We start from the raw sequence: 25,969 nt of genomic DNA, 5'->3' as shown, positions 1-25,969 counted from the left end.
CTAACATCGAAAACAATTTAGCATTGCTAAAAAATTAGTCACACTTGTGGTTCAATGTTTCTATGTGTAAAATCATGCACTTGGGGAAAAAGAATCTTCTGGCAGGATACAGTAGTATTGTGGGTACGGTGTTAGACAGAACAACAGAAGAAAGGGATGTAGAAGTGCTCACAACACATGATTGCAAAATGAGTAAAGAGGGTGGCCAGGCATTTGTGAAGGCAAACAAACTTCTGGGACGCGTTACTAGAGGAAATCACCAGCAGGTAAAAGGAGGTTCTCATCCTGCCCTATAGGAGTTTACTCATACCCCATTTGGAACACTGTGTCCAGTTCTGGAGACTTCACTTAAATAAAGATATAGATAAGATTGAGCGAATCCTGAGTGGAGCAACAAAAATGGTGCAGGGTCCGAGAGACAAAATGTATCAGGAGATATTTGAAGAACTGAATATGTACAATCTGAATGACAGAAGGGAAAAGGGGCAGAGGTGGTATTCAGCAGGTTCTGTCCAGTTCAGGAGAACCAGTAACAGAAATTACTGGGTAGTTTGGAGAACCAGCATATACCATCTCTGACTGGCCCTGCCTCCATCTATTGTCTGCTTTCCAAGTCCCAGCTGATTAGCTGGGTCTTCTTTTGTTTCTCTGCACAGGAAAACGGAGCTGGAAAGCAGGTTAGTGGGGTGGGGAGGGAATGGGGATTTTGCAGTAACTTTCCCCCAGAAGTGGGGTGGGAGTGGAGATTTTCCAGTATCCTTTGCCTGTCATGCCCACCAAGCCATACCACACCCACCAAGCCATGCCCACAGAACTAATAGTAAATTTTTTTGAATCCCATCACTGGAAAGGGGAGGACGTGATAGAAACCTTCACATATATGAAGGGTGTGAATAAGGTTCTAGAAAGCAATATTTTCATTGCTAAGCAAAAATCAAGAACACTAGGGCATAACCTCAAATTGACAGGAGGAAAGTTCAGCAATAATGTTAGAAAGTTCTTAGAAAGAGTAGCAGAAGCTTGGAACAGATTTCCAGCAGAGGTAGTGGGTCAGTCATCAGTAACTGAGTTTAAACATGCTTGGGATAAACACATGTTTATCATCCAACAAAAAATAAATAAATAATAATATTTTTTTTAAAAAAGATTAAAATATAATAAATAAATTAAAAGAAAAAAACCCTCAAAAGACAGACTTGATGAACCACTGGGTCTTTTTTTGCAGTCAGTTTTCTATATTTCTATGTAATTTTGTAAATGCCTAATAGGAACTTAACTTTTTCAGAAATTTTACTGTACTGAGCATGTTGAACAGTGTACAAAATTTAAGTTTCTGCAGATGCATAAACCAATGTAATAAAAGAAGTGACTTTTAAGTATAAATACAAATTGTATTTTGTATACTCTTTGTCTCAATACTTTTATGTGCTTAGTAGGATTTTGGTCTGAACCTTAGCATTCTAAATAAAAGCTTTCCCTGACCAGAAACTATCTTTCCAGCTGTTTTATTAATTCTACAATGAAACAGCGCTATGTATGAAGCCTAATTTACTTTAACATCAGTTTTAGTAACTTGCTACTTCACGGAGTCCTGCTTTTTTCTGAAACTCAGCAAAACTCTTATTTGAGAAGGACAAATTAGGAATAAGTATCAAAGGTGTTGAAATGCAACCTAAGTAAAAAGACTTTTACTTAGACGTTTGGAGAACGTCCTCTTACAGTTAAAAGGTATTTGTGTCTTCTTAGTTCCATTCCGTTATTTTCTTTTTGAAGAAATGTGTTCTTCAAATAAAATGTTGTACCCGAAAACTGTCCTGGAGCCTTAATCGAGGGGAAAAACAGAGACGTTGAATCTGACATACAGCATCTGATCTGTATACCTTGGGGGTACATTTCTAAAGCAGTGGGGGGTGATTTAGCTGTGTAATTCCCACTTTTATTAACAGGAGGCATGTGGTTAAATCACGGAGGGCCATTTATTGAAAATGTGAACCCCTTAATGCTTCAACTAGATTTAATTTTTATTTGCAAATTGGCAAAATTAATTAAAATCTGTACAACCAACAGGAAATTATGGCTAAGTGCTACTTAGCAAGCTAATTCAAGTACGATTCTAGAATCTGTGATAACACAACAATCAGATCTTTCATAATGAACAGTTTACTCCTTTCTCAATTGATACCAGGCAAAACTAACTACAAAAGCTTTGTGCCACAGAACTATAGTAACTCAGATTGACCCCAAGGGAGTGGAAAATTTTTATGCACAGGTGTTTTTCACATGTGTTGAAAGAGATCCAATCTGGCCAGAAGTATATTACAATATTTGGTATTGGCATTTTTCATCCTTCATTAAAGGTATGATATTATCAATGATATTCCACAAACATAGGATTAAAAAAGGCTCTTGTAAAAAACAGAGCTGCTTAAATGTTGTTGCTGTCAAACATGTCAATAGTCCTACAAATCTTATATGTTAGGGAACATACCATGTATACAGAAATCAGCAGCTCAAAACAAAACAAAGCAGGAAATACAACTTATCTCACCAGCATTCATTCAAGATCCATCATGTTCAAAGTCGGGCAGCCCGATGAGCTGGAATTTCCCATCATTCCTGGTAAAAATAAATAGCAACATGTAACTAATAATTTGCTGCTGTTTCATAACACCTACAGAGTCTAGTGATACCAATCTCTCCTAAAATAGATATTTTTAAACAATTCACTAGAATGGGAACCTCTTCAGAATTTTGACATTCTCAATATTTTTCTAAAGATTATTTTTAGTAATTTTTATCTCTATTAATAAAACTTCCTTCGATAAAATATTATTTATATATTAGGATAGTTTGGCTAAGACATGCAAATACAAATCAAAGGCTTTCGAACAAGTTCCAAGGATAGCAAAAAAAAAAAAAAGGAGCTTATTGACAGGCATTTATGGTTTTTAAGAAGACTATTTTTGATCCTAATAATGTTCAATACAATCTGTCATTTATATCCAGTTCTAACATAGAACTCTGATATTATATGACAAAATCTAATTGAGGGCTTAGATGATATTTAGGCTGTAACTTTAACACAGTGGAAGAAATCCAGATTCTTTTTCTAGTGGGCATTTCCTTGATCTTCACATTTATGTTCTGGCATCATGTCAGTGGAATGAAATGGAGAACAGTATTTGCTATCCATTTCTGAGAATTGATGGAATGAGGTTAATATGGAGATGGAATGAATGGAGGCAATTTTGTCCAAGAGAGCTATTACATGCCCAGGCAATATCGACATGGACACACAGAACATCACATCTGTACACTGTATTTTACTTGTCATGATTTCTGCTTACATGTGGAAATAATGTAATATTCTATCCATATGTAATAGATAAATTGGCAGTTTTAATTAATTTTTGTCAGACATAATTACAGAAGTAGGGCAAGTCAGTTAAGAATCAGCTTGGTTTCAAGATGCTATCTTTTATTCTTTTGTTTGAACTATTTTTGACAAGGACACCAATGCAGGGTATTTTGGAGAACTAGATATAATTCAAATTCTGTTGACAATATTAGAAATTTCCAAAATTACCCAATTCTAACCTCACCCATCCAGTGTTCAATAGACATTCAAGAAATCAGAAAGCAGGTCATTTCATCATCACTCCTGAAAAAGCAGTTACAATCTCTTTTCTCAGAAACATGTCCATTCCTGCTAGCAATTACGAGAATTTTAGCCCATCATCATTCCACATATCTTTCTGCTTTTTTGCATATTTTTTAGACAGCAAGCCTGCAAACATGGGTTGGCTTATTTTATTAGCTGCTCTTTAAATAAATAAAGTACTTTGAATAAATGTCTGTGGAGATTCTTAGTCATCCACAGCAGAACTGAAGAAGCGTCTTGGATGAGAAGCAAAACATCTTCAAGGAAAAGCAAAGAAAACCCAGCTGTCTTGAAAAAGTACCTTTGGAGTGACTTTAAAGAAACAAATAATAGATGCAGTTGAGAGGTTTCTGAAAGGCCACTGTTTTCAAAACTGGCTAATTTAATTTAATTCAGAAAAGAGTTAGAAGGGACCTTGGAGGTCTTCTAGACCAAACTCCTGCTCAAGCTATACCATTTCAGACAAGTGACCATCTAGTAATCTCTTCTTAAAAACCTCCAGTGATGAAGCACCCACAACATCTGGAGGCAAGCTTTTTGAATAGTTAATTGTTCTCACTGTTAGGAAGTTTCCAGGTTAATTCCAGGTTGCTTCTATCTAATCTACACTAGCCATACCCAAATCCTGAAACCATTCTTCATACTGTCCCAAAGGTGCTTTTTCAAGAGGCAACTGGACTTTCTGGTTTTTCTTTGACGGCGTTTCACTTCTCACCCAAGAAGCTTCTTCAGCATTCATTCTTCATACTGTATGTTTTAGGCTAGAAGGGCCATCCAACACAGAAGATACAAAATACACAAAATAAGATTAAATTAAATTGGGTGGTTATCAGAAAGTTTGGGAATGGCATGAACAATAAGGCTCAACAATGCTGTTGTTGCTGTGGCCAAAATTCTACCATAAAAAGAAAATGATTTTTGGTTGGTCATCATTCAAAAGTTGTTGAACTCCATGTCCAGGTGGCAGTTGTGAAAGATGACCCATTGCCCATCTGTTTTTAGTTACCTACTTTAAAGTAATTCTTTTCTGAATAGCTGACTCTGCTGCTTGGTCTATGCAAACTAGTAAAAACAAATAAAATGAGAAAGGGAAGAAATGTTTGATTGCTTTGATGACTTGCTGTGCCATTGCTAAGGAAACAGCTCCCATAGTAACCATGGTCACTACATCTGTCTCATTTTATCTCCAACTCTCACATACATTCCACCATGGAAAGAATATTAAAAGTAATAATACATAAGTAATTTAAATAGAAGAGATTAATAAGTGAGCAAATATTGTGTCCTTTTGTTAAATTATTATTTTTATATGCCTTTGCTATGATTATAGATAATTATTAAAAAGGCTGAACTTTGCTTTCTTTTATATGTCTACAGAATTATTAACTTTTAAACTGGAAATGCTGTGCACTCTTAAAATTTGTGCTCTGCAGTATTGAAATGTTGACTACTTATTTTTCATAACTGTATGTAAGTTTGTTGCAGCTGGACAACTTAAAGGCATACCTGAATGATATTAGCAGTTTCTTAACAACGGAATAAGAAGATACCATTGATGGAAATATTCTGTGGATGACTCATTCAAAAGATAGATTTGCACCTCAAATTTATGCTTAGAATTTGAGTGGTTCTTGGGTTGTTTATTACTTTATCAGGTTTTGTTTACTTTCCTAGCATTTTCCCACAATTGCAGGATCTGCTCTTTTTTTGATCAATGTAGTGACAATCCATTTGTTGCGACAGAGATTGTCTGACAGGCTTACCACTCAAGATTGACATTGTGGGCGAAGAGAGATTGACCGGATCAAGATCACCCAGCCAGTTTTTGAGGCTAATGTAGGATTAGAACCACAGTATTCTAGTTTCTAGCCTGGTGCCTTAACTACTAGACCAAACTGGCTTTAATTACTCATTATTTACTCATATATTTAACTTGCATATATTTTGATTTTTATACCATTAAAGAGAAGTACAAATCATTTGTACTTTCAGAGAAGTATAGAGAAGTATAAATCAAAACAATAAAGCTTTACTCAAGCAGTATACTAAAACTAGAACTGAGGATTAGATTCCACATAGAAGGTGCAACAAAGGTCATAGTTAGTACAAAAAGGATAACAGTGATAAGGCCAAGCAACCTCCTTTTAGTAACATTCAGTATCCTTTTCCATAGCTCTGGCAGGCAATTTCAGGTAATGGAACATGGTTTGAATCACCAGCATGAAAAGTCTATCACCTACATTATAAATGAATCGTCAAAGATTCCCCATTAAGTAATTTTACAGTAATATAAATGTGGTTTAATGTACCAGCATCTTAATATATCAGCAAAAGATAAGAAATTTATTGAGAAGAAATTAGAACGGATCAGAATTGATTATAATTACAAATACTGAATCTGACAGGATCTATTTTGCTTTGTTTTACAATTAGAATTTAGTACAAAAGATGCAAACATACCCAAAAAAATTCTGAACCAAGAAACAACTTTTTCAGAATTCAACAAAAGTGCTTTTAAAATACTGCATCTATTCTGGATTATCCTACTATTTTATTATTGCAGCAATGTTACTTTAGGGGAAATGGAATAATTTCTCTCATCATTATGATTAAATAATCAGGAATCAGAAATACTTGCTAAACTGATGAAAAATACTTGTAGATATAGTTGTGGTTCTAGGTCTTGCTCGTCCTTGAAACAGTGACATACAATCTGTCTGGGATGTTATAAACAGCTTCTAATGTTCCTGAAATACCTGGATATGTCCCCAATATTTTACTTTTCCAATATTTTTCAAGTAAGTATTTGGAATCCAAGCTTAGCATGGATTCTACTGAATCCTCTCAGTGTGTATTATAGTAAGTTAAAATGTGACTCAGTCAATATGATTAAAATTTAACTGCTAAAAGAAGTGAAACCATATATCAGCTTCTCTGGCTATGGTAATTATTTGATACAAAACATATCTAACAACAGAAATAACATCTCTGCATTATAAGGACTGTGTTTATACCACCATTTTGATTTAACATACACAGCAGCATATTCCACTTTCCCCCTCTATTTGATTCTGAGTGAATTTGGAGAAAACAGACAAATTGTTTATTATTATGTCAGTTAGCAGCAAAGAGAGAATGGCAATATCATGGGACCTCAATTAAAAAGGAATCATTTTACTGAGGTGGAAATATTTGAAAGATAATCAAAGAGAAGAAGACATGTTGACAAGCTCCAAATGAAGATAAAATACCTTGAACAAAGTGGATTTAAACAGTGATCCAGGGCCAGGTTTCAAGGCAGTAGTCAATAGTGGAACTCTTTAAGATAGATGGGGCTGCCCAACTTCGTGCATGGACTAAAAGTCTGACAAAACAACTTTTGGAATACATATTTTAGAATCATGATCAGCTTTTATACATATGACATTCTTAAGGCTATGTTTAGGAACAATTCCTTGTTAAAACCATCCTATAAGTCTGTCAATAGCTGATCATCTTGAACTGGGGTTTAACCTTCAGGCTGAAATACCTGTTCCAATATTTGAGGGGCTGTCACAGACAGGAAGGGGTCAAAGTATTTTCCAAGGCACCTGAAGGCCAGACAAGGAATAATGGATGGAAACTCATCAAGGAGACCTAAAAATAAGGAAAAAAATTCTGACAGTGAGAACAATCAGCCAATGGAACAGCTTGCCTTCAGAAGTTGTGGGAGCTTCATCACTGGAGGCTTTCAAGAAGAGATTGGATTGCCGTTTGTCAGAAATGGTGTAGGGTCTCCTGCTTGGGTGGAGGGTTGGACTAAATAACCTACAAGGTCCCTTCCAACTCCGTTAATCCATAGTCTATAAAAACCCCTACAACTGTTTTTCATCTCTTAATCAAATGATAAACCATTTGTAGATAAACAGAATGCAAGTGTGCCTAGATATCCACTAGAACAGGGCTGTCAAACTCGTGGCCCGCGGGCCAGACGCTTCATGTGCTGGCCACGGCCACGCCCAGTTTAGCGAAGGGGAAAAAAGTCCTGATACATCACATGACACCGCCATGACGATGTGAGTTTTACATCCCTGCACTATGAACATGAAAGATGTAGAAGATGGAATCAAATAATGCTGTTGCCAGGATTTATAAAAGATGGAACTATCAATATATTCTTTTCTTAGCTTTCTTTCAAAGGCACTAAAGATGAATAAGCAAACATGATGATTTAGGAGTTAAGTAACCTGAATAATACAATCTTTCCTTGTTTCAGAAACATGGCAATGCTGCCACAGCTAAGCAATCCTTCGTTAACATTAGGCATCTTAAGCTTTGTGTCTCAGTTACTTAAAAATTCCAGCAAAATCCCTCTCTTTTCTCACTAGACAATAGTGTTGGATAAAGAACATTTGGGATGCCTATGTTTAAATAATTTGTAAAAAAGTATGACTACATAAAAGTGTGTATTATACTACACGCAATAAGGTTTGATTTTAAGTAAATCTGCCCAGAATTACATGCAAAATAAATGTTGCATGTATCCAGTTCTAACTAATGGCTTTTTGAGTTCCAAAAAAATAAAAAAGAATCTTGGAAATGTGAAGTTGGGTCAGTGGTGTCCTAAAAAATGTCAAAAATTGTGTGTGTTTTATTTATTTTATTTGTATAACATATAAAAATTCCATTTCAGTGTGTTGTCTGGGTACAATTGTTTTTAGGCAATTGTAATCAAACTGTTTACAATAGTATTCATCATAATAACCTTAATACTATAATAACAATAATATTTAACATCTACTTTGACAAATCTCCATTTTAACATATCCCCATATTTCTAACTTCTGCTTTTATTATCTAACATTGGTAAAATAGGTCCCATATCAAAAAATATTCAGTTTCTTCTTTGTCCTTAATAGTAAGTGTTAGTCTATCCATTCAAAACATCCAATTATCACCGTCTTATTTTTTTCCTCTTCTTCATGACTTTACCAATAAATTGTATTTATTGGGTCTGTTGAATTCACCCAGAATGCCTAAATTACAAAAATGCTCACTGACTCATACCTCCTTTCAGCCAAGGCCTTGTCTCCAGCCTTGTCTCTCCTTATGCTAAATGTCAGAAGAAAATATGATGTCTTGAATCTGAGATTGATGCAGTAAACTTAACCACTTCTCCTAAAATCTGAACAAGGATGGCAACAGCATGATACAGAACAAAAAAGTAGTCCAATATAAAAACAGTGAAAGGAGAGTGGGCTGATACACACCTCCCTTGAACCCTGAACTGGGAACTAATATGAGAAGAGGCAAAAAGCCTAAATGGAACCAGCTGCAGGTCTGTTTGCATTGCATGCTGCAATTTGCAACCAATTCTGGCCTTCCATGCAGAATTCGTAGAAGGATTATGAGAATCGGTGAGCTCGATTCAAGCAGGTCAGTTTTTAATACGTAGTCAGTGAGATTATATTGTGAGAAATGGAAAGGAAAAAAACCAACAATGTCCATTTCATGGGAATAGGGTGTTATTAAATTAGTAACTTTTGTAGTACTTTTTTAAAAAATGTAGAATCTGGCTTTTCAATAGCATAGACACAACCCATACCAGAAAAACAGAGGATGTTTTCTGAAGCGTGAGCCAAATTCTGCACTTAGATATAGGCCTGAATGTTGACAAGGGGAAGAAAAGGCCATTAGCATAATGGAAAGCAGATACCATTCTGCTGCTCAGAGTTCTCAGTTTTCAGAACAAAATACATTTTAAAGTTAACTCTGAGTTCATGTTTAATTTGAACATGCTTTGTCCTCAGCACCCAATGGTGAGCACATCAATTGGCTGTAACTAGTCCTATCAGTTGCTTCGGGGGTAAGGAGGCACAGTATGTTCTTGTCTAATGGGAGATTTAGGTTGGCTACTGACACAATATAATGTTTATAAAGCAAACAGAATGTGGATGTTGGCCATGTTGATTAATATTTGAAAGCTATGTTCACCAAAAATCACAGGTTCTCTGGACTCATCTCCTTTAGAAGGGCATGCCCAGAAGAAATACGAAACATGGGTGCTTGAGTGGACTCGGATACTGAAATGTCAATTTTCAGTTGTTGATACCGTTTAGAAGCAAACACAAGCTAGCACTCACAATTGTGATCTCACGATGTTAAACTTTGAATGACCTAAAGGAATGAAATAGCCACAATAAACAGAGATAGCATTTTAGAATTATTTGTAGATTCTGAATTCATTTCTAAAATAAATAGAAACGGGGCAGAAATCATTAAGATAAACAAGCCCTTAATGGTGGAGATAAAATGTTGTTACCTAATGAACAAAGCAACAATTTGAATTTGAATCTTTATTATCAATGTGAGCAGATGCGCTCATGGGAACAAAATAACACATTCACCATTGGTGGGATTCAGCCAGTTTGTACCACTTCGGGAGAACCAGTTGTTAAGTTTCTGAGCAGTTTGATAAACTGGTTGTTGGAATAAATCATTAGGGCAGAGAACCGGTTGTTAAATTATTTGAATCCCACCACTGACATTCACATACACAATATGGGAAGGTAGATTCTGCTTTTGTTCGTCTTTACAAAACTTTCTGAAGCACCTCTATGGCTGGAGGAAGGTGATATGAGATAGATTTGTGCAACTAATATTTTTCAATGGTCAGCATAGCAGCTTGAGTAAAATATAGCTAAGAGAACTTATTCTTCCGATGAGCTTTGAACAAGAATGTCTTCTTATGTTTCTTGCAATATTCACAACATGTGGTGACCTATCCACAATATAGATATTCCCAGACTTGTGATTTTAGAAGACAGGGGTTAAATCAGCCGAATGTTGAGCCTTCAGCATCTGTTTTGCTTTAATTTTGAAAATCATATTTTAATTGGACAGCATTTCAATTCTGGTAGAGGTCTCAAGTTTTCTTCACAATTCAAGAATGGCCCCTTCCACTCAATCTCCATTTCTATTCAACATAATACTTTCTGGCATCTCAGAATCAACATTTAATTTGAACTTTTACATGAATTGAAACACCTGCTGTGATACCAAATGAATTCTTGATTTCAAATGCCAAGAGAGAAGTCAACAGTGATGGACTGCTGGCAACTAGCTAAGAAATACAATAGAATGGTGTGTATTAAACTTGTTTAACTGTTGATTTAATGAGGTGAATCCTGCAACCACATGTATATTGACAATGGCTTGAACATTGCATAGATGTTAAAAAACATGTTGGCTCATTTTCTTCTGAAACTGAAGACTTTGTTTATCATACTACTGATATTTATGGTGGCTAGAGTGAGAGAGAAAGGTAACACAAAGTTCTAAAATTATGTCCTAATAGAAAACACATGTTTTCAATATGTAGCTGTACATTAGGACTTTATGGAAGATCAGCTACTTTGATGTGAATTTATGCAAATCAACACAATACTGGTCAGAACTCGGATGATCAATTCTAATCATTTGGGCTGTAAAGAATCAAGGAGTTTTTTTTCTCATGGTTTTTTCTTGACCTATATTTGTCTACCCTTGAGCTAGAAGACTGGTATGCTGGGAAACCTTGCTAGCTTAGCTTTCTTCTACTTTAGTTATACGGCTGAGGATGAATGTTTTCTTTACAGTTTTAATGGGGGGCATCTTAAGGGCAGCAACTGGGATCCTTCTTGCTATGTTTTTCCTCTGACCCAGCGTCATTGAGCAATTAGTAAATAAACTGCTCTCTTTAATATATGATGCGATGGACTTGGGTGACCATACATGGATGTTGTTTATTCATCTTTCAGGTTTTCAAAGTAACATATTGTTGGTGCAGAAATTATCTACCACAAGTGATCTCCCAATTTCAGAGGGCCCTTTTCTGCTCTACCAACTTATCAGTTTGGTTTACTTCAGGCATAAATTTGGAGTCTTTCAGGACATTGCTACATCTGCATTCAGAAACAGAGTGAAGGGCAGGTCACTAGTTCTCTGATGGGATCACAAGAGGCTTCCACTTATCTTACTCCTACTTCACCCTGGACAATCCAGTATATATGTGCCATTTGACTTGGTTTTAAAGGGGGAAACAGAGAGACTGCTTGTTAATTTCCCCCTCAACACTCACATGTTCCAAGTCAATGTGTACTTGAGAAAATGTTAGTGCTGGCAGTGAGCAGTCATGGCTGGCAGCACCCAGGATTAGCCTTGGAATATGTAGAATGGCATTGAAGTAAAGAAATTATATATGACCTCTTAGGAAATACAGCAGTATTGAAACAAACACACAAACAAACAAATAATAAAATAATCTCTCACCCTCTATAACACAAACAATAAAACCCAGGGTCTCTGGAAACCCCTTTTCAATGTTAGCAGTGGAAAAATTCTAACATGCTCCTTGATGATAGAACTAGTCATATAGTGCTATGAAATCTTTTCTCTTTTTCCTTGTTTAAATTGGTTGAAATGTGAGTTTTCTTTTTCTAAAGAAGACTGGTCTAACTCCCATTCAGGAGATAGCAAAACAAATGTTGTCCCCCAAGGTGTTTTTCAAAAGGCAACTGGAAAAAGCGCCTTTGGGACAACAATGAATTGGATGTCTGAGAATCTCCACAGACTTTCCAAATAGTTTTACATCTGAGAAGAATATAGAATACCTATTGGACATTACATAGGCAGTTGCCCAAGCCAAAAGGCATAGAAGGCTGTGCCCAACATAGCCTCAGCAACCTAAAATGGCCAACAGCTATTAAGCACTATTTCAGCAAGGACTGCTAACCATAGAATCATCTTCGTTGCTCTAACTTCTATATGAGCAGCAGAGGACCAGTAAGTAGAGAAATTAGGGTCTTCCATTGTAAAAAGTCTGTGAACTGCAGAAAATCAGCAGAAAACAACAAAATTAATAACAAAAGGAAGAGCAGTGAGAAGGAAGATATGATTTAATTGTCCTTTGCTATCTACAGCTACGGAGAACAACAAAACAAGAAAGATTGCAGCATTGTAATCAAATACCAAGGCTCCTTTCGTATGTGCTTCAGTGTGGCACACACATATGAAAAAGCAAGGCTTTGATCAAATGGCCTAGCTGCCATCTTGCCTATTTTAAACATATTCCCCCTCTGACACTGCTGGCTCTGATTCTTCTCTTACTGATTCAGATGTTTCCAGAAGAGGATGCTGGGTTAGAGGAGGCTTGAAACTATAAAAAAAAAATGTAAAAAGTGGATTGGTTCTGTTTTCTTTTTATTAAAACAAGTGCAGTGGTAGAACTGCATTGGAAGCTTTACTTCACTGGCTGCCTAGAAATTCCACTTCTAGTTTTTTGGGGATCTACTAGGAACTGTAGGACATTCTCTTATCCTTACTGTTGGCTTGAGAGGGATGTAAGGACATTTCTGTCATGGTTCTTTTCATTCCTTATTCTCACCAGCATTGGCGGCTCCTGTCTGCAGATGGAGAGCAGGAAAATGCAGCCAGAGAATTCCCATATATTGTTCTTGCTGTGCCAGATAGAAATATGTTGCAAGTATATTAATGCTGCTATTTCTAAGGATATTGTTGAGGTAATTCCCCGTTAGAAGAATTAGCGCATACAGGGAGACGTATCGAGAATATTTTTTGAATAATACACACACAGCATACAGATATGCTGTACAGTAAATGTAGGTTTTTACTTCCAGAAAAGTTAAGCAAAATCCAAAATAAGCAATCCAAAGTCATTCACAAGTAAATCACTCAGTTTTCAATCCAGGGATAATCCAATAACAAATTCCAGTGTCAAAAACAGTTCAGTATCAGACTTACATCAAATCCATGAATATCAGTCAATTAGGAAAAATGGAGGAACAGCAATACTTTCCAACAGAAGGAAACAGAGAGACTCACTCAGACACACTCTTTTCTGAGATTAAGAATAAGACAAACCAGGTTTCTGGCTCCACCTTATGGCCGTTTGAGAAACCACACCTAATTACAGTTTTGCATTTTCTTAAAGATACAGTTTTAAAATATTTATCCTGGTTTATATATTTCTAACCCAAATACCTGTTAGGTGACTTATATTCCTAACAGATATTTTTGTTATTATTATTATGCAGCAGGGAAGAGAGATTTTAAAGTGATACTCTTCCTTTCCTTTCCTTTCCTTTCCTTTCCTTTCCTTTCCTTTCCTTTCCTTTCCTTTCCTTTCCTTTCCTTCCCTTCCCTTCCCTTCCCTTCCCTTCCCTTCCCTTCCCTCTTTTCCTTCCCCTTTCCCCCTTTTCCCTGATCAACATGGCTTAATATTATTTATACACACACCACTAGGTCAAAATTCCCATTTGGACCAGGGAATGCATACATAGTAATGGCCCATTCCACTTCCCATTAGATTTCCAGGGCTTTCAGCTGAAACAGACCACTTCATAGTATGAAGCCAGATAGTGAATATCAGTAGATGCCCTTTCTTATAGAATGTCCTGTATTAAGGAGGTTTCCTTCTTTGGCATTCCAGAATTAAGCGAAGACATTAAACTAGACATGATGCTCCTTGGAATAGATCATTTCAAAACCAGCTCCTCTATCACTTAAAAAAAAAAAACAGAAACAAAGTTCTGCCAAAATCATGAGATGGAGAAAGGTGGTTTAAATATCACTTTCAATATCTCATTTTTTTATATAATTGGGTGGAAATAATAGCTACTATCATAGATAGCTAAAAATGAGGGTGATATTGTAGTCACAACTGTGGTGTATTAAAATAAGGGGTCCTTAGTGCTCTCTGAGCTTGCTTATTTTCTTGCAGATGTTTTATTACCCAAACTAGGTAACATCATCAGTGCACTGATCATCCTTTCCTAGCCTGGGTAATGAAACATCTGCAAGAAAATAAGCAAGCTCAGATAGCATCAAGAACCTTTCATTTCAACCCTCAGTTACAAATATTCTCATTTATTGTATTAAAAATAACTGTATGACGGTAAGTGATGTTAAAAAAATCTTCTTTAATTTAGTCTCATACTGTTGACTTTTTCATTAGAATGTACTTTTGAAATGTAGCCTGCTTTAGAAGTTTTATACAAATGGGTACCATGAAAAATCTAAAATAGTTAAATAACTTGGCTGCAGAATTATATATCTTTAAATTAGGCAATCCAACCATTCAAAATTTCAATAAACTATTGGGGCTTTTCAGACTTTTAGTTGGAATGTTTGTATATATTGGGGAAAACCTCAACAAATGTTTTTAATTAACATAACATTTAAAAACTCTTCTTAATCTGGACCATGAAGACATTATGTTGCAGTACATTTGTTCATTTGCCTTCTCACAAGAACAATATGCATTCCAGGTGGATATCATGAGAGACTTACATTCCAAGCGTTCTCTCTTTTGACCTTTATATAAATGCAACTTATAAACAAATTTCTTGGCACCTATATATTCTTTGATAGCAACACTACCCCTCAGCTTCAAACCCTTCTCCCAATATAAAAGAGGTGCATTAAAATTTTTAAACTACTGCATAGAATATTTTTAAAGTGTTGTACATCCCATGGGCTAACAACACAGTAGTTGCAAGAACATTCCTGTACACCTTCTTCAGAGTTCTCTATAACTGGAATGTCAACATTTACTTGCAGCAATTTTTCATTAGTTTTGAAAAATGTCCTGCCTTAAGTGTCTGGAATCAATTGAGAACCAAGTTTTGACTTCCAACTGTAGCCATTGCCAAAATGTCTTTGGACCTTCCATCCCCATGAGATAACAAAAATTCAGAAGATGATAAGATAGCATGAAACTGTAAGCCTATATGGAGCTACTGAAGAAAGGAGATAAAATGTGCAACGCATAGAATAGAGGACATAATATGAATCATAAGTATGTTTTAATTGTTTTTCACTTATTGAGATTGGCACCTTAATATGGCTAAATATTGTGAGGCTCAGGATTGCACAGAGAAGTCAAAACCTTGAAAATCCCTGGTGTAACTCTTAAAAAATTAAATAAAATTATGGTAACATTATTTTCCTGCTATTATATAATTATCCAGAGAGTTTTAGTACATGTGTCTATCCCACTTTAAAGTAAAGCACCAGAAATTACAAATGTAATAACAGAATGAGAGAATCCTTGCTAAACTTTTAACTTGTACACTTATAACATCAGAGACTTTGATCTTTTGGGGTTTAAAGCAAAAATAAAGCTGTTTTGTTATTACTAGTAAATGCCCTAATGTTTCTTATTCTTTCATAGTAATAGCACCAATTTGAAGTTTCTCAAAGGAGGCTGTAGAATCCACATTGAAGTGCAATAATTTTTAATTTAATTTAAATTTTAGATAGTTTACAGGTCTATGCCCTGAGCTTTTTGGATTGGATATAAATGTAAAATATACAAACAAAACACATTAAATAAATGCGGGAGTTTTATCATAAATGGACTCAGTTTTTCTGTTTCTTACTATCATTTACTATGGATAATGAAGGAAAAGTCCTAAAATAAATAAACTACATATCACTGCATGTTGTTTCTTCTATGAATTCTAAAAGCATGAGAAAGTAATAGGCTTAGCCATCTAGTCTAAAAGTGTCTTCAATATGCTTAAAATCATCTGAAAAGTTAGCAGCCAACATTCCTTCATGACTAGGAGACACCATTAAAGTGTAATGTGATAGGAGTTGACTAGATCCTGAGGTCAAGTCAGTTTTGTAAGTGCTGTTGTTTTGACAAAGCAGGACAATATATTTGATGTTCTCTTCCCAATCCATCAACTATTGACAGGACTTAACATCTGGCTTAGTCAGATATAAGAAAGACCCACAATGCACCTTGTTCTTTATGATGCGATATAAATGTGTGCTATCCATTATAATATAATCAAAAGAACACTGAAAAATAATAGCATTATCCTGCCTGCCTGCCCCCCCTTCTCTCTCTATCTATCTATCTCTATCTCTTATCCATCCATATCAACATATAACTCTGAATGGCTCAATGCATTATTCATAGTTAGTTTGGCATCAATATGTGTTTATATTTCCCATGCATGAGGTGTAAACATCTTCACTGAATGTCTATGGAGATTCTGGGTTATCCAGGCCATGGTTGTCCCAAAGGTGCTTCTTTTCAAGAGGCTTCTTCAGCTCTTGAGAAGCAAAACGTCTTCAAAGAAAAATCAGAAAGTCCAGTCACCGCTTGAAAAAAGCATCTTTGGGAGGAACTTCACTGAACCTCCACACTCCACTTCTACAAAGTTTGTAGCTGGTATCTATTGAAGAAGCTACATTTTTCATTTGCAAATACATTCATTCATTCATCCATTCATTCATTATCAAATTCAGACACCTCCCAACTCACTGTCAGAGTGACTCAAAGTTGGTTGTACAACTTGCAGGTCATGTATGTGTATTTGTTGCTAATAAAGTCTTGAATAGGGTACATACTTTCTCCAATCCATACAGCAAATTTTATCATTGAGTAAGCTCTTAAAAGCCCTTTCTTACTCTGGATTCTAACCACATTTAATTTCCTTGCACATGAGAAGTGAAAAAATAATTTTCATATGAGATAATTATTATATAGGTGGGGCTCTTGCCTATTTAGGTAAGACAATGGACAATGACCATCTGTTAGCACCTTGTCTTTCACATAGAGGCATATGACTGAATCTTTTACAACAGTATGAACCAGAATAGAGCACACAAAAATGCAACTATTTTGACTGCATTCTCTGGCTTGCAACATAACACTCGCCTTTTATTATTTTATCTTGAATAGTCAAGGGGTGACTAAATGGTTGCAGGTGGTGATGAAAATAAAAGCCATCCATCATTATTTATTAGGCATAAAAAAGATACACAATAATGTAATTTAATCTCAGAGCAGACAATTATTTCCACATATTGATAATACAATGTGAAAACTGTCATGAATCCTAATATGACGTTTGCCTTTATTGGTAGACCACTAGTAGCTATGCAAATAATGAAATTGTATCAAAAAGAGAAGAAAGGGAATTATTTGCATATACCAATATTATCAGGGGGGGCGCGCGGAAAGAATACTCATTGTTACACATTTCTGCAAAAAAAAGTAATCAGTTTTATGCATTACTTTTCTGGTGTCAGAAAAATGTGACAGTTGATTTTTCACTTCTTAAACATTTCATTAATTCCTGTATCATTAAAGTACTTCAAGAACTATGTAAAAAGGAAAGGTAGGTCTATGGAATTTTTTAACTGTAAAATATTGGTTCCCAATTAACTTAATCTCTGGAATTCATAAATAGAAAATTTGGTAAATTTTCATATACTTTGGAGATGACTTTCATTTTTTTTTGAATGCTGAAATATAAATTCCTTCTAAAATTCCCATCTAACAGGGAGACATTCCAGATGCTAAAGTTCTCCTACTTCTTTTTTTAGCTTTACCACAGGCTGAGAATACTCTTGGCAGGTAGCAAAACAGAGTTTTCATTTTTAAAATCTGAATCGGATAGTGGTCAGTGACTCGGCTCCTGGAATTCTTCGCTTCTTCTGAAAACAAAATGATTCCAAAAGATATTTGTTTTGTTCCTGATGCATGAGGGTGAAGGAAAAGGGAAAACTGTAGAATTATAGTTAAGCTGAAGGAATTAAAAATTGTGTTTGAAGAAAAACAAAACTGCATAATAAGAATGATGTGATGTATTGTTTGTCAGGCACAAGAAATTAGGAGCCAAGCTAAGTTCAAAAGCACTATGAGTTTATTCCATGCTACCTATATAATAAGACTTTAATCTACTAATGATCAAGACAAATTGGCACCAGATAAAAGTTGATGGACTTCAAGGGAGGCTGGACTTAATTTTTTACAGGGGCGTGGTGTCTCCAAATTGATGATGCATTTGACTCCACCCTTAGGATCAGCCTGATCATCTCCTATATTATTGCCATTATGGTTTACCTTTCCCAGATCTTTACCACTCACATGTGAGATTGTTGGAAAAGTATTTACAAGCAAGAGAGAAGCCATATAAGGAAGAAATATTGGTCAGACCTCTTAAGGCTTTTGGCATGAACCAGTACAGTACTAAGTAGAGTACTTATTAGTATTTTTACACAAAACATAGAAACTCTACAATGGTTTTTAGCTTTGCTTTTGGAGTGTGCAAGAATTGGAGTTGTGCAACACAGATATGAGCTGGATGGATGTAGTCATATTATGCTTTTTTAAAAACAACAACTATGGACTAGTTTGTTCTATCAAATCAACTTTTTTTCTTCCAACTTCCCAGCCAAATAAAAATATTGACTGCCTGGGTAGAACCTAGTTCACACTGGTCACATCTGTGTTATTCACCCCTGTTCCTCTACCGCAGTGCTTCTCAACCATAGTGGCTTGAAGATGTGTGGACTTCAACTCCCAGAATTCCCAGCCACACATCACCTAAAATGGACACCTAACATCAAAAACATCATAAAAAAGCACAACAAAGAATGTTTTTTCTGTGACAACTCAGAAAGCTCAAACTGCCCAAGGAGTTGCTGATACAGTTCTACAGAGGAATTATTGAGTCTGTCATCTGCACCTCTATAACTGTCTGGTTTGATTCTGCAACCCAACAAGACAAACACAGACCTCAGGGAGTAATTAGGACTGCAGAAAAAACAATTGCTACCAACCTGCTTTCCCTTGAGGACCTGTATACTACACGAGTCAAAAAGAGGGATGTGAAAAAATTTACAGACCCCTCACATCCCGGACACAAACTGTTTCAACTCCTACAAAATGATGCTATAGGGCACTGCACACCAGAACAACTAGACACAAGAACAATTTTTCCCCAAACACCATCACTCTGCTAAAGAAATAATTCCCTCAACACTGTCAACTATTTACTAAGTCTGCATTACTATTATTATTAATTTCTCATTGTTCATCTCATCCATCTCCTCTCACTTGTGACTGTATAACTGTAGCTTTGTTGCTTTATCCTTACAATTTATATTGACTGTTTCTTCGTATGATTTGATTGCTTATTTGTACCCTATGACTATCATTAAGTGTTGTACCTTATGATTCTTAACGAATGTGTCTTTTCTTTTTATGTATACTGAGAGCATATGCACCAAGACAAATTCCTCGTGTGTCTAATCACACTTGGCCAATAAAGAATTCATTCATTTATTCAAAACTAGGAAACATTGCTCAAATGCATGGAGTACAGTGAGAATAAATGGCTTAAATTCAGTTTAAGTGGCTTAAATAAAGCATGAAATATACAAGGCGGACAACTTAAGAAAACCTACTTTAAAAGCAGAGTTGACTTATATTACACAGTTTCCAATTTTGCTTTTTGATGAAAGCATGAGTATTTAAAAAATACAACAGTAGTATAATGAGCTCAGATAAATGTTTGGTCAAATTGTTTTAATTTAAAGAAGTGGAGAAAGATATTTTGCTTCTGCAATAATATCTTTGTTCAGATTTACGGTAGCTGTATTTCCAACATTTCTGGAGGGCAGCAGTTTGAAGAAAGTTGTATTAGGGGCAGGGGTGGAATTCAAATTTCTTAACAACCAGTTCTGTGGGTGTGGCCTAATTTGTGGGTGTGGCTTGGTGGTCATGTGACTGGGTGGGCATGGTTTGCTGACTGGGCATGGCTTGATGATCATGTGACTGGGTGGGCATGGCTTGTATGTAAATATTGTAAATATTTATGTAAATATTGATTTTTTTTATAGAAAAAGAGCAACTTTTACCCAAAAGCAGGCAAAGCAGGCAGGCAGATTGAGTTTCTCACAGAATCACAGATTCACTCAGAGATCTATCTATCTGCAATCGGCTACCTGAGTCTGTCACATAAAATTTGCTTTCAAGCAAACTCACAAAATTAACTCACAACACACCATGTATATAAATATTGAATTTTTTATTAAAAAAGAGCAACTTTTACCCAAAAGCAGGCAAAGCAGGCAAAGCAGGCAAAGCAGGCGGGCAGATTGAGTTGCTCACAGAATCACAGGTTAATTTAGAAATCTATCTATCTGCAATTGGCTACCTGAGTCTGCACTGAAAAGCTTCAGTCCTAAAGAAGGTTCGGCTCTGCTTTTAGATTAGCTAAAAACCAAGAAATCCAAGAATTTCCTGCTTTCTAGCTAATCTAAATCTCCTGGCAGAGCAGAACAGCTAATGGTCAGGGGAAAAAAAAAGGAAAAATACCAAACCAGGCAAGCTTACCAAACCAGGCAAGTTGGATGGCTCGCATGCCAGGTAAGGAGTGAGTGGGCGGGCAGGAGTGAGGCCAGACAGTGGGGCGACTTGCCGGTTCTCCGAACTGGGGACAATAGTGTGTGCAGCATTTGCAAGAAATCATCAACTGTGCTGCCTGGACAGCTGACAAGCGCTGCGCTCTGGTGTGCAGTGTTTGAAAGTTTTCTTGTTTCCTGCTTTTTCAACCTCAGCTGTGCTGCGCAAAGCGGCTGAGGAGGAAAAAGCAGGGAATAAAGGACAGCCTAGAGGCGGGTGGGCCAAAAACCGAACCGGTTCAGTGTCAGCTGCTCTTCGCAGCTACAGATTCTATAGAACTGGGCCGAACTGGTAGCATCCCACCCCTGATTATGGGTCCTCTTAAAAATATAATTTCTTTCTTGATCCTGAGCTCCTTTATGATAATTTCAAGTTTTGAAAAAGATAAGTTAAAAATGCAAGCTGATTTATCTACCCTATTGCAAGTGTTCAAGCCATTTGGTCACTCATAATGAGGGTAGCAAAGAAACAACATTTGAGAAAAATATGGCTGAACCAATCAATTTGTCAGAATTTCAGTACAAGAAATTGCAGCATTAGCTGTGCCATATTCAGTCAATTCATAATGACCAACATTAAATTACAAGATAGGAAAGTGACAGCCAATCTACCATCATCCCTGATTGGACCAGATCAGCAACGAATATTACTAAAGAGAAAACCCCCTCATAACTGTTATAGCTGGGAGGACTATTCAAGAACGGAGGCAAGACTCAGATAGTAACTAAAGCTCTTTATTTGTGACTTCAGATCTGAGCAACTAACCCCAGCCGCAGCAGCCCCTTATATAGGGCTGGCTGCGGCTAGGCAGCCAATGAAGGCGATTTGAGTTTGCCGCTCTTGGCAGGGCCAATCACAGCAGCCCGTTTACTGGCCAATCGCATCAGTCTATGGCGACCAATCACAATCAGCTTTCAGCGGGCCAATCAGATTTGCAGGCTATGAGCCTGCTAGTCCGGAACACCCCTCCCCTCTCAGTTCCGTTTAAGGGGTGGAGTAATATAGTCTCGCAGGTAGGCAGGTCTTCGCACCTGTCTGCCTGACTTACGCAGTTCTGCTTGGCCCTGTTCAAACCCGGGTTCAGATGGACTGCTTGCTGGATCAAACAGGAACGGTGAACCGGTGTCATGGTTAGGGCTCTCCTCTGGTGCTCCCGGGGTGATGGAGTCCTCAGCCTCGCTGTTACTGCCATGGCTCCCGGGGCTCACTGAACCTGCCTGGTTGCTGCTTCTTGGCGAAGCGTTTGACTGTCCAGTCTCAGCTGCAGCTGGTGAGTGTTGCCAACCATGGTGCGGTGATCTCGGTGTTAGCTCGGAATAAACAGGTGTTGGTTCTAATTCTGAGTTCACGGCTTCCCCTCCCCCCCCTAGTGTCAAAGTTAGGGTCAGGGTTGGAAGATGTGGTTAGTCTGGAGCGCAGTTGGTCAATATGGCGTTTCCATGGTCTGCCATCAGTGGTGAGTAGACGGTAGGAGCGGGGACCCGTAACTTGAGTTACCTGGGCAGGAATCCAAAGGTGATCCCCAGAAAATTTTTTTGCGAAAACAAGGTCTCCTACCTTGAAAACACGGTGCTTGCTGCCAGGGGCTTTTCCGGGGTGTAGGCAGAGTGCAAACGATCTAGAGGCGATCTGAGTTTCCTGGCAATCAGGAGTTCAGCTGGGCTCTTGTTGATCGTGCTGTTTGGTGTGATGTGTTGTAGGAGCAGCATTCTAGTGACTTTGTCGTGGATGTTGCCTTGATCCATTTTCTGCAGGGTTTTCTTTGTAAACTGAACCATTCGTTCAGCCTGGCCATTCGCCGCAGGATGAGCCGGTGATGTGAGTGCGTGCCCCGTTCTGCTAAATACTGTTCAAAGGCTAAGGCAGTAAATTGGGGCCCATTGTCAGAGACCAGGACATCTGGTAACCTGTGTGTGGTGAAGAGTCTGTTCAGTTTTTTAATGACCACCTCAGTAGTGGTTGCTTTCATTTTATTGACCTCAAGCCTGTTTGAGTAGGCATCAACAGTTATTAAGAAGGTGTGGCCTCTCGTAGGTCCCGCAAAGTCAATATGAATGCGAGACCAAGGACCCCTGGGTGTTTCCCATTTTGTTGGTGGGGCTTTAGGTGGAGCTGAGTGGTTTTCCTGGCATTTGTTACAAGAGGCGACCCAGGTTTCGATTTGTTTGTCCATACCTGGCCACCAGGTGTAACTTCTTGCCAGCGCTTTCATATGCACGATGTCCGGGTGTCCATCGTGTAGCATTTGCAAGACCCTTTTTTGTAACTTAGTTGGTACAACAACTCGGTCTCCCCACAAAACGCACCCTTTTTGTGAAAAAAGTTCCGTTTGTCTGTTTTTAAACGGCTTAAACAGTTCCTTAGTGTCGTAATCTGGCCATCCCCTCTCCACCCAGCCAAGAACTCGTGCCAAACAAGAGTCTCTTTTGGTTTCAAAGGCGATGTCTTGAGCCGTTAGTGGAGACAATGGCATTGTCTCTATTTGCAGTACTGGGAGTGTGGGAGCTGGGTCTTCCTGTGGCTCGGGTAGCAGTGAGTGACTCAAGACATCTACGTGGGGAATAGATTTCCCCAGGCGGTATTTTAATTGATAGTCGTAGGCAGCTAGAAATTCTGACCATCGCGTCATTCTGGGGGAGAGAATGTGTGGAGTAGGTTTGTCACCCGCCAGGATCCCAAGTAGTGGCTTATGATCCGTTATAATAGAAAACGGTCTCCCATAAACATATTCATGAAATCGTTTTATTGCAGAGACAATAGCAAGGGCTTCCTTATCTAATTGGCTATAGTTTCTTTCTGTTTTTGATAGAGTTCGTGAAAAAAATGCAATTGGTGCTTCTGAGCCGTTTGGTAGGACGTGGCTCAGGATGGCCCCTACCCCAAATGGTGAGGCATCACACGTGACAGTCAAAGGTAGTGTCTCGTTATACTGAATTAGTACTGCCTTTGAGGTAAGGAGGTCTTTTACTTGCTGGAAGGCATGTTCCTCCCGACGTCCCCAAATCCAGGATGCCCTTTTATCGAGTAGTCTATGGAGGGGCTCAGCAACAGTCGCCTTCTGGGGTAGTAAGATGTTATAAAAGTTAATAAGTCCCAGGAAGGCTTGGAGGTCGGTTTTGTTCTTGGGTCTTGGGGCGTTTTTGATAGCTGCCAATTTTTTTTCTGTGGGGTGGATTCCTTGCTTGTCAAGGAGGTAGCCAAGAAACTCCACCCTTTCTGTGCAAAGCTGGCACTTTTCCTTCTTAACCTTGAGGCCAGCGTTTTTGAACCTCTGTAGGACTGTTCTGAGACGTTTTTCTAATTGGTTTTTTGTGGGTGCTGCTATTAATACGTCATCAAAATAGGGACGACCCCTTTTATCCCTTGTAATAGTCTCTCCATCAGGCTTTGAAAGATGCCTGGGGCTACGCTTACACCAAACTGGAGCCTGTTGCATTTGAATGCACCACGATGTGTGACTATAGTTTGGGCTTCTGCAGTCTCAGGATCAACTGGTAGCTGTTGATACGCTTGGGCCAGATCTAATTTTGCGAATATTTTGCCACCCCCAAGGGAATGCAGGAGATGTTGAACAACTGGCACTGGGTAGGCGCTCTGCTGTAGTGCATGATTGAGGGTGGCCTTGTAGTCACCGCAGATTCTTATGGACCCATCAGGTTTTATGGAGGTGACAATTGGTGTCTCCCATCGGGTGTGGTCAATAGGTTCTAACACGCCTTGCACAATTAATTTGTCCAGTTGCTCGTCAATTTTGGATTTAAGAGCAAAGGGAACTTGGCGTGGCTTTAGACGAATGGGTGCTACGTCGGGGCGAAGATTAAATGAAATAGGGGACCCCTTGTACTTGCCTAGGCTTTCGTTGAACACTTCTCGGAAATCGTGGACGAGAGCCGCCTCCCAATTATTGTCTTCAGTATGATGGATGCCAGCCATTCCGATTCCTAATGGCGCGAACCACTGAAGACCCAATAGACTTGGCCGGTCTCGGTCTACGATGGTGAGTGGTAGAATTGCCTTATGTCCCTTGAATGAGACCTGCACATGGCGGGTACCTGCGACTGGAATCCGGTTGCCTTGATAGTCTTTTAGTATGAGTCTCTGACTGCTGAGGTCTTGGCGTCGGATGTTGGGGATTAGCTGCTTGAGTGTTCTCCAGGATACCATGGATAGAGATGACCCAGAGTCGACTTCCATGTTGCACGGTTTGTTTTCAACCGTGACCTCTACTCGGATCTTTTTAGCATCAAGTGATGAAGCGTGGCCGATGGTGATGGTTTGATGAGCCTCCTCTCGTCTGGGGGTGTCGTTAAACCTTCGGGGTCTGCTGTACCGGTTTCACTGGTTGCTAGGGCGGTCCCTCTGTGTGGTGGCATTGCCATCGTTTCTCTTTGGGCTGCTCCCTCTCCGTCTGGGGCTGGAATTTCTCTTGTTTCTGCATACCTTTGTGATGTGTCCCCGTTTCTCGCAAAAACGTCATATGGCATCTAAGAATCTGCATTCGGATCAGGGGTGGTTTCCCCCACATCCGGCGCATTGGTAGTTGGACTTGCGACCCTGCTGGTCCCGTTGCTCACGTTCTGACCGGAGCCTGTGGACTTCTTCTTCCTCACTGTCTGAGGATGACTCGACGTCTTCGTGATGGGTGGTTGATGTGTACTTGTCTGAAGGTTTCCCAGCATCGTTGGTGGGTTGGCGGTTGGTCCCGCTGGTTCGACGCATTCGTGCTGCCGATTTACGAGTGGCTTTGGCTGCTGTGGCGTCTGCTATGGCATCTGCAAGTGAGATGTCCCCCTTGGCCATGATCTTGCTCTGGATGGTGGGGTCTCTGAGGCCAAGGACGATGCGATCTCTCATGGCTTCTTCGAGGTTGGCGAAGCCACACAAACCACCCAGGTTCCTCAGGTCTGCCACAAAAACCCCAACGCTCTCACCTTCATGTTGGTCCCTCTGGTAGAACTCATGCCTACGAATGAGAGTTGGCACGGCTGGGGCGTAATGGTTGCGCAGGATGGGAGCAAGGGTATCCCAATCCATGGTTTTAACTTCAGGTGGCTTGGCTA

At 38.4% G+C, this 25,969-nt stretch overlaps 1 long non-coding RNA gene across 2 annotated transcripts in view; it reads right to left on the bottom strand.

Moving 5' to 3' along the window:
• The window catches only part of LOC148126820 (uncharacterized), a 127,464-nt gene that overhangs the window by 88,235 nt on the left and 13,260 nt on the right, over nucleotides 1-25,969 (bottom strand). Inside the window, exons 2-3 of one of the 2 annotated variants that reach the window (XR_015741397.1) lie at nucleotides 2,549-2,616; nucleotides 1,720-1,821 (exon numbers count right to left, since the gene is read on the bottom strand). This is a non-coding gene — a long non-coding RNA (uncharacterized LOC148126820). The remainder of the gene's footprint in view (nucleotides 1-1,719; nucleotides 1,822-2,548; nucleotides 2,617-25,969) is intronic. The other variant, XR_015741398.1, reaches the window with a different exon arrangement.

The sequence above is a fragment of the Pseudonaja textilis genome, chromosome 2, assembly GCF_049901715.1.
Source record: "Pseudonaja textilis isolate UNSWEBS1 chromosome 2, rPseTex1.2, whole genome shotgun sequence".
Taxonomy (NCBI): Eukaryota; Metazoa; Chordata; class Lepidosauria; order Squamata; family Elapidae; genus Pseudonaja; species Pseudonaja textilis.
The sequence above is the reverse complement of the archived record's forward strand: the minus strand, read 5'-3'. Positions and strand labels throughout refer to the sequence as shown.